This window comes from Oryctolagus cuniculus, chromosome X (assembly GCF_051225735.1).
Source record: "Oryctolagus cuniculus isolate XC-2025 breed Fujian yellow rabbit chromosome X, ASM5122573v1, whole genome shotgun sequence".
NCBI classification, from domain to species: domain Eukaryota; kingdom Metazoa; phylum Chordata; class Mammalia; order Lagomorpha; family Leporidae; genus Oryctolagus; species Oryctolagus cuniculus.
Window position 1 is genome coordinate 87,482,604 of NC_142888.1, and position 12,909 is coordinate 87,495,512.

General features: G+C 38.6%; 1 protein-coding gene across 2 annotated transcripts in view; it reads right to left on the reverse strand.

The window, feature by feature from the left end:
- The window catches only part of IL1RAPL2 (interleukin 1 receptor accessory protein like 2), a 1,320,043-nt gene that overhangs the window by 417,043 nt on the left and 890,091 nt on the right, over nucleotides 1–12,909 (reverse strand). The gene's annotated exons all lie outside the window — the stretch shown is intronic.

Below are 12,909 nucleotides of genomic sequence, written 5' to 3' on the forward strand. Positions count from 1 at the left end.
GCCAAAAAAAAAATGTGATACATATGCAGTGGAATATTACTCAGCTAAAATATAAGAATGAAATTCTACCATTTGTAGCAAAATGAACACAACTGGAGGACATCATGTTGAGTAAAATAAGCTGGACACTTACATGTGGGAGCTAAAATTTTAAAAATAAATGCTTGTATATAACTGTAAATATAATTTTTAAAACTTTGTTTTATACCTTTGTCAAACCAATTGTTAAGAATCTTGTACTATTCGAAGCTTCTCTAGGATTGACCACATACTAGGCCATAAAGCAAGTCTCAGCAAATTCAAAAGAATTAGAATCATACCATGCAGCTTCTCAGACCATAAAGGAATGAAGTTGGAAATTAGCAACTCAGGAATCCCTAGAGCATACGCAAACACATGGAGATTGAACAACATGCGCCTGAATGAACAATGGGTCATAGAAGAAATCAAAAGAGAAATCAAAAACTTTCTGGAAGTAAATGAGGATAACAGCACAATATACCAAAACTTATGGGACACAGCAAAAGCAGTGTTAAGAGGAAAGTTTATATCAATAGGTGCCTACATCAAGAAATTGGAAAGACACCAAATAGATGAGCTTTCAATTCACCTCAAGGATCTAGAAAACCTACAGCAAATCAGACCCAAATCTAGTAGGAGAAGAGAAATAATTAAAATCAGAGAAGAAATCAACAGGATTGAATCAAGAAAAACATTACAAAAAATCAGCCAAACGAAGAGCTGGTTTTTTGAAAAAATAAACAAAATGGACACCCCATTGGCCCAACTAACTAAAAAAAGAAGAGAAAAGACCCAATCAATAAAATCAGAGATGAAAAAGGAAATGTAACAACAGACACCACAGAAATAAAAAGAATCATCAGAAATTACTACAAGGACTTGTATGCCAGCAAACAGGGAAAACTATCAGAAATGGATAGATTCCTGGACACATGCAACCTGCCTAAATTGAACCAGGAAGACATAGAAAACCTAAACAGACCCATAACTGAGACAGAAATTGAAACAGTAATAAAGGCCCTCCCAACAAAGAAAAGCCCAGGACCAGATGGATTCACTGCTGAATTCTACCAGACATTTAAAGAAGAACTGACTCCAATTCTTCTCAAACTATTCAGAACAATCGAAGAAGAGGGAGTCCTCCCAAATTCTTTCTATGAAGCCAGCATCACCTTAATTCCTAAGCCGGAAAAAGATGCAGCACTGAAAGAGAATTACAGACCAATATCCCTGATGAACATAGATGCAAAAATCCTCAATAAAATTCTGGCCAATAGAATGCAACAACACATCAGAAAGATCATCCACCCAGACCAAGTGGGATTTATCCCTGGTATGCAGGGATGGTTTAATGTGCGCAAGACAATCAATGTGATACACCACATTAACAGACTGCAGAAGAAAAACCATATGATTATCTCAATAGATGCCGAGAAAGCATTTGATAAAATACAACACCCGTTCATGATGAAAACTCTAAGCAAACTGGGTTTGGAAGGAACATTCCTCAATACAATCAAAGCAATCTATGAAAAACCCACAGCCAACATCCTATTGAATGGGGAAAAGTTGGAAGCATTTCCACTGAGATCTGGAACCAGACAGGGATGCCCACTCTCACCACTGCTATTCAATATAGTTCTGGAGGTTCTAGCCAGAGCTATTAGGCAAGAAAAAGAAATTAAAGGGATACAAATTGGGAAGGAAGAACTCAAACTATCCCTCTTTGCAGATGACATGATTCTTTATTTAGGGGACCCAAAGAACTCTACTAAGAGACTATTGGAACTCATAGAAGAGTTTGGCAAAGTAGCAGGGTATAAAATCAATGCACAAAAATCAACAGCCTTTGTATACACAGACAATGCCATGGCTGAGGAAGAACTTCTAAGATCAATCCCATTCACAATAGCTACAAAAACAATCAAATACCTCGGAATAAACTTAACCAAAGACGTTAAAGATCTCTACGATGAAAATTACAAAACCTTAAAGAAAGAAATAGAAGAGGATACCAAGAAATGGAAAAATCTCCCATGCTCATGGATTGGAAGAATCAATATCATCAAAATGTCCATTCTCCCAAAAGCAATTTACAGATTCAATGCAATACCAATCAAGATACCGAAGACCTTCTTCTCAGATCTGGAAAAAATGATGCTGAAATTTATATGGAGGCACAAGAGACCTCGAATAGCTAAAGCAATCTTGTACAACAAAAACAAAGCCGGAGGCATCACAATACCAGATTTCAGGACATACTACAGGGCAGTTGTAATTAAAACAGCATGGTACTGGTACAGAAACAGATGGATAGACCAATGGAACAGAATTGAAACACCAGAAATCAACCCAAACATCTACAGCCAACTTATATTTGATCAAGGATCTAAAACTAATTCCTGGAGCAAGGACAGTCTATTCAATAAATGGTGCTGGAAAAATTGGATTTCCACGTGCAGAATCATGAAGCAAGACCCCTACCTTACACATTACACAAAAATCCACTCAACATGGATTAAAGACCTAAATCTACGACCTGACACCATCAAGTTACTAGAGAACATTGGAGAAACCCTTCAAGATATTGGCACAGGCAAAGAATTTCTGGAAAAGACCCAGGAGGCACAGGCAGTCAAAGCCAAAATCAACTATTGGGATTGCATCAAATTGAGAAGTTTCTGTACTGCAAAAGAAACAGTCAGGAGAGTGAAAAGACAACCGACAGAATGGGAAAAAATATTTGCAAACTATGCAACAGACAAAGGGTTAATAACAAGAATCTACAAAGAGATCAAGAAACTCCACAAAAACAAAACCAACAACCACTTAAGAGATGGGCCAAGGACCTCAATAGACATTTTTCAAAAGAGGAAATCCAAATGGCCAACAGGCACATGAAAAAATGTTCAAGCTCATTAGCAATCAGGGAAATGCAAATCAAAACCACAATGAGGTTTCACCTCACCCCGGTTAGAATGGCTCACATGCAGAAATCTACCAACAACAGATGCTGGCGAGGATGTGGGGAAAAAGGGACACTAACCCACTGTTGGTGGGAATGCAAACTGGTCAAGCCACTATGGAAGTCAGTCTGGAGATTCCTCAGAAACCTGAAGATAACCCTACCGTTCGACCCAGCCATCCCACTCCTTGGAATTTACCCAAAGGGATTTAAATTGGCAAACAAAAAAGAGGTCTGCACCCTAATGTTATTGCAGCTCAATTCACAATAGCTAAGACCTGGAACCAACCTAAATGCCCATCAACGGTAGACTGGATAAAGAAATTATGGGATATGTACTCTTTAGAATACTATACCGCAGTAAGAAACAACGAAATCCAGTCATTTGCAACAAAATGGAGGAATCTGGAACACATCATGCTGAGTGAAATAAGCCAGTCCCAAAGGGACAAATACCATATGTTCTCCCTGATCGGTGACGACTGACTGAACAGCAAGAGGGAAACCTATTGGAGTGAGGTGGACACTATGGGAAATGCTGGCTTGATCAGCATAGCCCTGACTGTTAATGAACAACTAAATACATTATCCCTCTTAGTAGTTTTTTTATCTGTTCTACTTAATATGACTGGTTTAGATCTGTAATTGATGCACAGTTATTCTTAAGTGTTGAAAATTAACTGAAATGTGATCCCTGTTGAACATGGTGGTGGGAATGGGAGAGGGAAGAGATGTATAATTTGGGACATGTTCAGGCTGACTTGCCCCAAGTGGTGGAGTTGGAAGCATACCAGGGGATTCCAATTCAATCCCATCGAGGTGGCATGTACCAATGCCATCTCACTGTTCCAGGTGATCAGTTTCAGTTCACAGTTGGTCATGGTGAAGGGACTGGGAGTCAAAGGGAGCACATAGACAAGTCTAGTACCTGCTAACGCTAACTGATGGAGTAAATAAAGGGGAGAGTGATCCAACATGGGAAGTGAGATACTCAGCAGACTCATAGAATGGCAGATGTCCTAAATAGCACTCTGGCCTCAGAATCAGCCCTAAAGGCATTCTGATCTGGCTGAAAAGCCCATGAGAGTATTTCAGGCATGGAAAGCCAAGACACTCTGGCAAAAACAAAACAAAACAAAACAAAACAAAAAAAAAACCCTAAATGAAAGATCTCTGTGAGTGAGATCCCAGTGGAAAGAACAGGTCTTCAAAGAAGGAGGTACCTTTCTCTGAAGGGAGGAGAGAACCTCCACTTTGACTATGACCTTGTCTAAACAAGATAAGAGTCGGAGAACTCAGAGGGCTTCCATAGCCTTGGAAACTCATGACTAGAGCATAGGGAGATTACTGATGCCATAGACAGGAGTGTCAATTGGTAAAGTCAACAACAGGAGTCACTGTGCACTTACTCCTCATGTAGGATCTCTATCCTTAATGTGCTGTACATTGAGATTTAATGCTATAACGAGTACTCAAACAATATATTTCACTTTGTGTTTCTATGGGGGTGCAAACTGTTGAAATCCTTACTTAATGCATACTAAACTGATCCTCTGTAAAAAAAAAAAAAAAAAAAAGAAATTATGAATTCCCAACTTGACTCTCACCGGGATTAAACATGACAATAGGTCTGAAAAAAAATATTTTCTCCTAGTAATTAAAATATTGTACTTTCAGATATGTCTCTCCATACACCAATGTGACACTCTCATGATTACTGCAATTTTATTATAAGACTTTAAATCAAGTAATATAAAGCCTTCAATTTTACATTTCTCCATTTTAAGTCCTCCCAGATTCCATATAAGTTTTAGAATTTGGTTATCAATTTCTATAAAACACCCTCCAGGTATTTTGATTGGGATTTCATTGAATCTATATTAATTTGGATGAAGTGCCCTCAATAACACTGGGTCTTTGAATATATGCACATAGATATCTTTTTTTTTTAATTTTTGTACTTTTTTTTTACCATTGTTTTCTTGTTCTCAGTGTGCAGGTCTTATATATCCTTGGCTAACTTCATCTTTAAAAATTTCACAGTTTTTAACACTATGGTAAATTATATTGGTCTTGGTTATCAGTTATTTGTTGCTAATACGTGGACATATAATTGATTTTGTACAATAACTAGATATTCTGCAAACTTGCTAAACTCTTGTAATTCTAGTAGCTATTTTGGTATATTCTGCAAGATTTTCTGCACATAAGATTACCTCTTCTAAAAGTTTGGGTAATTTTATTTCTTCCTTTTTATATTATATTATCTGTTATCTTTACTTGCTGCATTGTCTAGAACTCCCAGTACAATGTTGAATAAAAGTGGAAAGAACAGATATCCTTGCTTTAGTAGTTCTATACTCTTTAGAAAAGGGCATTAGATATTTCACCTTTAAATATGGTATGCTACTGACTACAGATTATCTTAGATGTTATGTATGTGCTTGAAATTTTATCGTAAAGAGATTCTAAATTTTTTCAAATAGTATTATGCATCTATTGAGATGATCATGTAGTTCTTTTTCTCTTTGTGTCTGTTATTATTGTGAATGACATTAATTTTTTAATATTAAATAATTTTTAATCATTGAAATTAGCCTATGTGATTGTGGTATATTAACCACTTTATATATTGCTGATGGGATTTGTTAAGGTTTTGTTAAGAATTGTTGAATCATGATCTTCTGTATATAAAGAGAATCGAAAAATAATCTTGATGTGAATGGAAGGGGAGAGGGAGTGGGAAAGGGGAAGGTAGCGGGTGGGAGGGGCGTTATGGGGGGGAAGCCATTGTAATCCATAAGCTGTACTTTGGAAATTTATATTCATAAAATAAAAGTTTAAAAAAAAAAGAAAAAAAAAGGCTTCCATAGCCTTGGCAGCTCATGACAAGAGCCTAGGGTGATTACTGAGGCCATAAACAAGAGTGTCAATTTGTTAAGTCAACAACAGGAGTCACTGTGCACTTACTCCCATTGTAGGATCTCTGTCCTTAATGTGCTGTACATTGAGATTTAATGCTATAACTAGTACTCAAACAGTATTTTTCACTTTGTGTTTCTATGTGGGTGCAAACTGTTGAAATCTTTACTTAATATATGCTAAACTGATCTTCTGTATATAAAGAGAATTGAAAATGAATCTTGATGTGAATGGAAGGGGAGAGGGAGTGGGAAAGGGGAGGGTTGTGGGTGGGAGGGAAGTTATGGGGTGGGGGAAGCCATTGCAATCCATAAGCTGTACTTTGGAAATTTATATTCATTAAATAAAAGTTTAAAAAAAAGAATCTTGTACTATTATAGTTTATATGATCTGTGATTTCTTTAAAAGTTACTGTATATGGCTGAAATGGTCATTTTTCCATTTAATTATTGTTTATAGCCATTGCTTATATTCCCACTAAACTAGGGTCTTTTTTCATTTTACTTGTTAAACTTCTTTTTCTTAAAAATTTATTTTGTTTTTGAAAGGCATATTGAGAGAGAGAGAGAGAGAGAGAGAGAGAGAGAGAGATCTTCCATCCATGGGTTTACTCCTCAAAGGGCCACAGCAGCCTGGGCTGCGCCAGACCAAAGAGAGGAGCCAGGAGCTTCCTTTGGGTCTCCCATGTGGGTGCAGGGGCTCCATCACTTGGGCCATCCTCTTCTGCTTTCCTAGGTGTTGCAGCAGGGAGCTGGATGGGAAGTGCAGCGGCTGGGACTGGATCTGATGGTCATATACGATGTTGGCACAGCAGGCGATGGCTTTACCTGTTACATCACAAGGCTGGACCCATTGTTACACTTCTTATTTGGTGAAATATTAAGCCTTTTTTACTGCAATGTAAATTTAAAATGCTATCTAAAAATCCCCCCCCCCCAAAAAAAGAAAGAAAGGGAGAAAGAAATGCTTGAAAAGGGGAAGGGAGAGAGTGAGGGAGGAAGGGAATACTATTATGTTCTTAGAATTGCATCTACAAATCACATTGAATATGTTAAAAACTAATAGCAATTATGATGGTAAAAAAGTTAAAATTTCAAGAAACTTACTTTCATTGTCCCATCTAAGACTTCTGTCTCTGATCTGAGCATAGTCAGTATTTAGGAGGGGCCTGTACTTACCTATATATTAAGCATAGTATCGATAGGCTATAACATATTCTTCTAAAACCTCCAAAATAAAATGTGAAAAATGAAGCCGATATGACTTAGTTTTAGTAATGAAAAGAAGGATAATTTGCTTCTACCTCCCTCTAATAAATGCTTTATCCACAGGCTGATGCTTGGAACCCACCTACTGTTACAGATGCATTACTTGAACTTCAGCCTTGAATGACCCGCTCCAGTGAAAATTCTTCTACTAGAGGAAACATGTGTTGCTATTAGGAGTCATTCAATCTCTTACATGAATTAGTTATCAATTAATAATTGCAAAGCTGAAAGCCGGCGCCGTGGCTCAATAGGCTAATCCTCCACCTTGCGGCGCCGGCACACCGGGTTCTAGTCCCGGTTGGGGCGCCGGATTCTGTCCCGGTTGCCCCTCTTCCAGGCCAGCTCTCTGCTATGGCCAGGGAGTGCAGAGGAGGATGGCCCAGGTGCTTGGGTCCTGCACCCCATGGGAGACCAGGAAAAGCACCTGGCTCCTGGCTCCTGCCAGGATCAGCGCGGTGCGCCGGCTGCAGCGGCGGCCATTGGAGGGTGAACCAACGGCAAAAGGAAGACCTTTCTCTCTCTGTCTCTCTCTCTCACTGTCCACTCTGCCTGTCAAAAAAAAAAAAAAAAAAAAAAAAAATTGCAAAGCTGAGAGAAGGAAATGAGGGAAGACTAAATGCCTATAGGAATGTTGCTGATAAAAGCAAATGAAAAGTGTAGTGTGCTAAATCCAAACCTCACTTATTTTTAAATTTTTGGAATTACTATCAGAATTTATGTGTAATAATTATCTTTTGAACATGTTTCAATTACAGTTTTATGAGTTTTAACACATACACAGATGACTGTAACAACCACTACAAACAAGATATTAACACCCCTGAGATTTGCCTCCTGCTGGCTATTGAAGTCAGTCTCTTTCTCCACCCTTACCCTATGGGTCCCTACTGATCTTTTCTGTCTCCATAAAATTTAGCCTTTCTCAGAATACAATCTAAATGGAAACATATAGTATGTAACTTTTTGTGACTGGCCTATTTCACACAGTTTAATGCATTTGAAATCCATTCAGACTCACATATGTATCAGTTTTTTATTTCATTTCATTGGTGAACAGCATTTCATTGTATGGATGCAGCAGTTTCCTTACCCACTCACTTGTTAAAGAGCATTTAGGCTGTTTCCAGATTTTGGTAATTATGAACAGTGCTTTTATAATGCACCATAGATTTTTTTGGTGAAAATATGAACTTTCATTGAGCATTGCTGAGTTATATATAATTAACTTTCTAAGAACTCACTAAACCATTTTCAGAACACTATGCATCTTGCATTCCCAGTGTATAAATGTTCTAGTTGCTCCACATCCTTGTCAGCACTTAATACTGTCAGTGGTTTTTTTTTTTTTTCAAATGTTAGCTATTTTGGTGTTAATGGTAGCTCATTCTGGTTTTAATTTGCATTTCTCAGATAACTAATGATTTTTAGCATCTTTTTATTTGCCTCTTGGCCATCTGTATGTCTTCTTTGAGCAATTGCCTATTTGAAATACTTTTAATTGGGTTGTTAGTTTTCTTATTCAGTTTTGAGAGTTCCTTATTTATGTTTGATTCACATTTTGTTAAATAATGTAATTTGCAAATATTTTCTCACACCTGCAACTTGTCTTTTCATTATTTTACTAGTATCTTTCACAGGCAAAGTTTTAAGTTTTTTTAGGCTCATTTATTTATCTGAAAAGAGCAACAGAGAGAACGGAGAGTCAGAGAGAGAGAAAGAGAGAGAGAGACTCTTCCCTCTGTTGGTTCACTTCCCAAATGGTTGCAACATCCAGGGCTGGCCAGGCCAAAGCCAGGAGGCAGGAGCTCCATTCTGGTCTCCTACATGGGTGGCAGGGTCCCAGGTATTTGGGCCATCATCTACTGCCTTCCCAGATGTATTAGCAGGAAGCTGTATCAGAAGCCAAGTAGGCAGGATGCAAACCGGTACTCCAATATGGGATGCAGGTATTGCAAGTGGAGGCTTAACTGGCTGCACCAAAACACTAGAACTCAAAGTTTAAAGTTTTGGTGAAATCAAATGTCAATTTTTTTTAAATGAATCATGCTTTTGGTGCCATATGCATATCATTAACTTTTGCATTTCTGTGTGGTCCATGTACTTGTACACAAAAGGTAGGATGGAAGTATTACCAGATTAAGTCAAAATATTTAGTATTATAACCCAGTTCCATGAGCGTGAACCTTGGTCATAAAACTTCTTCAAGTTTACGATGTCTTCTTCTAAAATAAGGATAATAAATCCTGGATGGTCTATCTCAGGCTTATATTCTCATAGCTTAGTGGGAAAGTAGTAAATATGCATATGAGTAGGAAAATTACAAGGATAAATTTAATTTATTTTGAGAGGACTGACAAATATTAGACATTATTGTTTTGGAACAAGTTCTAAATATAGATTCATAGCTGTTTAGTTTAGTGCTTGAAGGATTATTAGATATATGGTGCCATATATTCATCTCACCCGATTTCCTAATCTTAGAGATACAGCAACTAACACAAACCTGGAATTCTTTTAGGATTGTTTATTTTGCTCTAATAAAATGAAATAGGGATTCTTGCCACTTGAGAAACAGTTTTTTTTTTCTTTTCTTTTCTTTTTTTTTTTTTTTTTTTTTGACAGGCAAAGTGGACAGTGAGAGAGAGAGAGACAGAGAGAAAGGTCTTCCTTTGCCTTTGGTTCACCCTCTAATGGCCGCCGCGGCCAGCGCGCTGTGGCCAGCGCACCGCGCTGATCCGATGGCAGGAGCCAGGTACTTATCCTGGTCTCCCATGGGGTACAGGGCCCAAGCACTTGGGCCATCCTCCACTGCACTCCCTGGCCACAGCAGAGAGCTGGCCTGGAAGAGGGGCAACCTGGACAGAATCCGGCGCCCCGACTGGGACTAGAACCTGGTGTGCCAGAGCCGCAAGGCGGAGGATAAGCCTAGTGAGCCGCAGCGCTGGCTGAGAAACAGTGTTTAATAAACTAAGATAAATGGGACTAGGCAAATACTTGGTGATTTTCAACTCTTATAGAGTACACATATAACCTTCATGGGGACAAAAAAAAACCCCACTATATTGTGCCCAGATATTGTCACTATATATTGTCACTATATTGTGCCCAGATATAGTCATGTGTGTTAATTTCATAACCAAGCATAGTTGGACTAGATTAAACCTTGACTTCAGCGGAAGTATTACAAAGAATAATAAAAGTGTATCTTCTAAATCAATAAGCAAGCCATTTTTAAAGACAAGCATAATTTTGTATGTTAAAATTCAAGCTGATTTGATGATTCATGCTCAGGCATTGCCTGTAACATTAAAAGTGTTAGTTTCTCATCTGTCACCAAGAGAAAAAAGTCAATTATTATAATGACTGCCAAATAATTGTTTGAGTAGAGAAAATGATTTGATGAGTAAGAATTTTGATTTAGAAACAACAAATTGGTCCTTTGACTTAGCTATGGGTTACCTGGGTTTTGTTAGCTTTCTCAAGACCTGAATGACACTCTAAAATTGGTATCTATATTCCAGGGTTTGCTTTGAACTCATTGAATGCTCTCTAATTCCACTTTCAAAAAATATATTTAATCCATTTTGAGTGAATTTTTGTGTAAGGTGAAAGGTACGGGTCTTGCTTCATGATTCTGCACATGGAAATCCAATTTTCCCAGCACCATTTATTGAATAGACTGTCCTTACTCCAGGGATTGGTTTTGGATCCTTGGTCAAATATAAGTTGGCTGTAGATGCTTGGATTGATGTCTGGTGTTTCAATTCTGTTCCATTGGTCTATCCATCTGTTTCTGTACCAGTACCATGCTGTTTTGATTACAACTGCCCTGTAGTATGTCCTGAAATCTGGTATTGTGATGCCTCCAGCTTTGTTTTTGTTGTACAAGATTGCTTTAGCTATTCAAGGTCTCCTGTGTCTCCATATGAATTTCAGCATCATTTTTTCCAGATCTGAGAAGAAGGTCTTCGGTATCTTGATTGGTATTGCATTGAATCTATAAATTGCTTTTGGGAGAATGGACATTTTGATGATATTGATTCTTCCAATCCATGAGCATGGAAGATTTTTCCATTTCTTGGTATCCTCTTCTATTTCTTTCTTTAAGGTTTCGTAATTTTCATCGTAGAGATCTTTAACGTCCTTGGTGAAGTTTATTCCAAGGTATTTGATTGTTTTTGTAGCTATTGTGAATGGGATTATCTTAGAAGTTCTTCCTCAGCCAGGGCATTGTCTCTGTATACAAAGGCTGTTGATTTTTGTGCATTGATTTTATACCCTGCTACTTTGCCAAACTCTTCTATGAGTTCCAATAGTCTCTTAGTAGAGTTCTTTGGGTCCCCTAAATACAGAATCATGTCATCTGCAAAGAGGGATAGTTTGAGTTCTTCCTTCCCAATTTGTATCCCTTTAATTTCTTTTTCTTGCCTAATAGCTCTGGCTAGAACTTCCAGAACTATATTGAATAGCATAGTGAGAGTGGGCATCCATTTCTGGTACCAGATCTCAGTGGAAATGCTTCCAACTTTTCCCCATTCAATAGGATGTTGGCTGTGGGTTTTTCATAGATTGCTTTGATTGTATTGAGGAATGTTCCTTCCAAACCCAGTTTGCTTAGGGTTTTCATCATGAATGGGTGTTGTATTTTATCAAATGCTTTCTCGGCATCTATTGAGATAATCATATGGTTTTTCTTCTGCAGCCTGTTAATGTGGTGTATCACATTGATTGTCTTGCGCACATTAAACCATCCCTGCATACCAGGGATAAATCCCACTTGGTCTGGGTGGATGATCTTTCTGATGTGTTGTTGCATTCTATTGGCGAGAATTTTATTGAGGATTTTTGCATCTATGTTCATCAGGGATATTGGTCTGTAAATCTCTTTCAATGCTGCATCTTTTTCCGGCTTAGGAATTAAGGTGATGCTGGCTTCATAGAAAGAATTTTGGAGGAATCCCTCTTTTTCGATTGTTCTGAATAGTTTGAGAAGAATTGGAGTCAGTTCTTCTTTAAATGTCTGGTAGAATTCAGCAGTGAATCCGTCTGGTCCTGGGCTTTTCTTTGTTGGGAGGGCCTTTATTACTGTTTCAATTTCTGTCTCAGTTATGGGTCTGTTTAGGTTTTCTATGTCCTCCTGGTTCAATTTAGGTAGGTTGCATGTGTGGGGAGCAATTCGGACTGGACTGAGTTACTGGAATTAAGACTTATTCTATGCATCTGCTCTCCCACAATATGGCGCTGGGAGAGAAGAAAACAGCTTTTACACAGCTGCCTCCAGTTCAACCAATAAACTGTAGGACTTGCTCCTGATTGGAGAGCAGCGTACTCGGCGTGTGGGCAGCCGAGTTGGGATTGGCAGAGGAGGACTATAAAGGAGGAGAGAGACGGCATGCACCAGGAACATCTAAGGGGAACATCTAAGGGGACCACCTGTGCAGCCCCCGAGAGAGCCGGCCGGCAGTGTGCCGCTCCCCTGCGGAAGTGGGGAATGTGGCCAGGGGGAACTGCCCTTCCACGGAGGTGGAAGGGACAGTAGCCAACCCGGGAAGAACCAGCAGCAAACCCGGGGAGGGCCGAGCAGACGAAAGAACAGCGCAGGGTCCTGTGTTGCTCCTCCACGAAGAGGGGGAGCGATAGCATGTGTCCAGGAATCTATCCATTTCTGATAGGTTTCCCTGTTTGCTGGCATACAAGTCCTTGTAGTAATTTCTGATAATTCTTTTCATTTCT